The sequence below is a fragment of the Oncorhynchus nerka genome, linkage group LG18 (assembly GCF_034236695.1).
Source record: "Oncorhynchus nerka isolate Pitt River linkage group LG18, Oner_Uvic_2.0, whole genome shotgun sequence".
In the NCBI taxonomy this organism is placed as follows: Eukaryota; Metazoa; Chordata; class Actinopteri; order Salmoniformes; family Salmonidae; genus Oncorhynchus; species Oncorhynchus nerka.
Window position 1 is genome coordinate 15801995 of NC_088413.1, and position 3701 is coordinate 15805695.

Genomic DNA, 3701 nt, shown 5'->3' on the forward strand with positions numbered 1-3701 from the left:
TCTTCATTAGGGAGAAATAGAGAAAGATGTCTTCATGAGGGAGAAATAGAGAAAGATGTCTTCATGAGAGGGAGAGAGGGAGAAATAGAGAAAGATGTCTTCATGAGGGGAGAGAGGGAGAAATAGAGAAATATGTCTTCATGAGGGGAGAGAGGGAGAAATAGAGAAAGATGTATTCATGACGGGGAGAGAAGGAGAAATAGAGAAAGATGTCTTCATGAGGGGAGAGAGAGAAAAATAGAGAAAGATGTCTTCATGAGAGGGAGAGAGGGAGAAATAGAGAAAGATGTCTTCATGAGAGGGAGAAATAGAGAAAGATGTCTTCATGAGGGAGAAATAGAGAAAGATGTCTTCATGATGGGGAGAGAGGGAGAAATAGAGAAAGATGTCTTCATGATGGGGAGAGAGGGAGAAATAGAGAAAGATGTATTCATGAGAGGGAGAGAGGGAGAAATAGAGAAATATGTCTTCATGAGGGGAGAGAGGGAGAAATAGAGAAAGATGTCTTCATGAGGGGAGAGAGGGAGAAATAGAGAAAGATGTCTTCATGAGGGGAGAGAGGGAGAAATAGAGAAAGATGTCTTCATGATGGGGAGAGAGTGAGAAATAGAGAAAGATGTCTTCATGAGGGAGAAATAGAGAAAGATGTCTTCATGGGGGAGAAATAGAGAAAGATGTCTTCATTAGGGAGAAATAGAGAAAGATGTCTTCATGAGGGAGAAATAGAGAAAGATGTCTTCATTAGGGCGAAATAGAGAAAGATGTCTTCATGAGGGAGAAATAGAGAAAGATGTCTTCATGAGGGAGAAATAGAGAAAGATGTCTTCATGAGAGGGAGAGAGGGAGAAATAGAGAAAGATGTCTTCATGAGGGGAGAGAGGGAGAAATAGAGAAAGATGTCTTCATGAGGGAGAAATAGAGAAAGATGTCTTCATGAGAGGGAGAGAGGGAGAAATAGAGAAAGATGTCTTCATGAGGGGAGAGAGGGAGAAATAGAGAAATATGTTTTCATGAGGGGAGAGAGGGAGAAATAGAGAAAGATGTCTTCATGAGAGGGAGAAATAGAGAAAGATGTCTTCATGAGAGGGAGAAATAGAGAAAGATGTCTTCATGAGGGAGAAATAGAGAAAGATGTCTTCATGAGTGGGAGAGAGGGAGAAATAGAGAAAGATGTCTTCATGAGGGGAGAGAGGGAGAAATAGAGAAAGATGTCTTCATGAGGGGAGAGAGGGAGAAATAGAGAAAGATGTCTTCATGAGGGGAGAGAAGGAGAAATGGAGAAAGATGTCTTCATGAGGGGAGAGAGGGAGAAATAGAGAAAGATGTCTTCATGAGGGGAGAGAAGGAGAAATAGAGAAAGATGTCTTCATGAGGGGAGAGAGGAGAAATAGAGAAAGATGTCTTCATGAGGGGAGAGAAGGAGAAATAGAGAAAGATGTCTTCATGAGGGGAGAGAGGAGAAATAGAGAAAGATGTCTTCATGAGGGGAGAGAGGGAGAAATAGAGAAAGATGTCTTCATGAGGGGAGAGAGGGAGAAATAGAGAAAGATGTCTTCATGAGGGGAGAGAGGGAGAAATAGAGAAAGATGTCTTCATGATGGGGAGAGAGTGAGAAATAGAGAAAGATGTCTTCATGAGGGAGAAATAGAGAAAGATGTCTTCATGGGGGAGAAATAGAGAAAGATGTCTTCATTAGGGAGAAATAGAGAAAGATGTCTTCATGAGGGAGAAATAGAGAAAGATGTCTTCATTAGGGCGAAATAGAGAAAGATGTCTTCATGAGGGAGAAATAGAGAAAGATGTCTTCATGAGGGAGAAATAGAGAAAGATGTCTTCATGAGAGGGAGAGAGGGAGAAATAGAGAAAGATGTCTTCATGAGGGGAGAGAGGGAGAAATAGAGAAAGATGTCTTCATGAGGGAGAAATAGAGAAAGATGTCTTCATGAGAGGGAGAGAGGGAGAAATAGAGAAAGATGTATTCATGAGGGGAGAAAGGGAGAAATAGAGAAAGATGTTTTCATGAGGGGAGAGAGGGAGAAATAGAGAAAGATGTCTTCATGAGAGGGAGAAATAGAGAAAGATGTCTTCATGAGAGGGAGAAATAGAGAAAGATGTCTTCATGAGGGAGAAATAGAGAAAGATGTCTTCATGAGAGGGAGAGAGGGAGAAATAGAGAAAGATGTCTTCATGAGGGGAGAGAGGGAGAAATAGAGAAAGATGTCTTCATGAGGGGAGAGAGGGAGAAATAGAGAAAGATGTCTTCATGACGGGGAGAGAAGGAGAAATAGAGAAAGATGTCTTCATGAGGGGAGAGAGAGAAAAATAGAGAAAGATGTCTTCATGAGAGGGAGAGAGGGAGAAATAGAGAAAGATGTCTTCATGAGAGGGAGAAATAGAGAAAGATGTCTTCATGAGGGGAGAGAGGGAGAAATAGAGAAAGATGTATTCATGAGGGGAGAGAGGGAGAAATAGAGAAAGATGTCTTCATGAGGGGAGAGAGGGAGAAATAGAGAAAGATGTCTTCATGAGGGGAGAGAGGGAGAAATAGAGAAATATGTCTTCATGAGGGGAGAGAGGGAGAAATAGAGAAAGATGTCTTCATGAGGGGAGAGAGGGAGAAATAGAGAAAGATGTCTTCATGATGGGGAGAGAGGGAGAAATAGAGAAAGATGTCTTCATGAGGGAGAAATAGAGAAAGATGTCTTCATGAGGGAGAAATAGAGAAAGATGTCTTCATTAGGGAGAAATAGAGAAAGATGTCTTCATGAGGGAGAAATAGAGAAAGATGTCTTCATTAGGGAGAAATAGAGAAAGATGTCTTCATGAGGGAGAAATAGAGAAAGATGTCTTCATGAGGGAGAAATAGAGAAAGATGTCTTCATGATGGGGAGAGAGGGAGAAATAGAGAAAGATGTCTTCATGATGGGGAGAGAGGGAGAAATAGAGAAAGATGTATTCATGAGAGGGAGAGAGGGAGAAATAGAGAAATATGTCTTCATGAGGGGAGAGAGGGAGAAATAGAGAAAGATGTCTTCATGAGGGGAGAGAGGGAGAAATAGAGAAAGATGTCTTCATGAGGGGAGAGAGGGAGAAATAGAGAAAGATGTCTTCATGATGGGGAGAGAGTGAGAAATAGAGAAAGATGTCTTCATGAGGGAGAAATAGAGAAAGATGTCTTCATGGGGGAGAAATAGAGAAAGATGTCTTCATTAGGGAGAAATAGAGAAAGATGTATTCATGAGAGGGAGAGAGGGAGAAATAGAGAAAGATGTCTTCATGAGAGGGAGAAATAGAGAAAGATGTCTTCATGAGGGAGAAATAGAGAAAGATGTCTTCATGATGGGGAGAGAGGGAGAAATAGAGAAAGATGTCTTCATGATGGGGAGAGAGGGAGAAATAGAGAAAGATGTATTCATGAGAGGGAGAGAGGGAGAAATAGAGAAAGATGTCTTCATGAGGGGAGAGAGGGAGAAATAGAGAAAGATGTCTTCATGAGGGGAGAGAGGGAGAAATAGAGAAAGATGTCTTCATGAGGGGAGAGAGGGAGAAATAGAGAAAGATGTCTTCATGAGGGGAGAGAGGGAGAAATAGAGAAAGATGTCTTCATGATGGGGAGAGAGGGAGAAATAGAGAAAGATGTCTTCATGAGGGAGAAATAGAGAAAGATGTCTTCATGAGGGAGAAATAGAGAAAGATGTCTT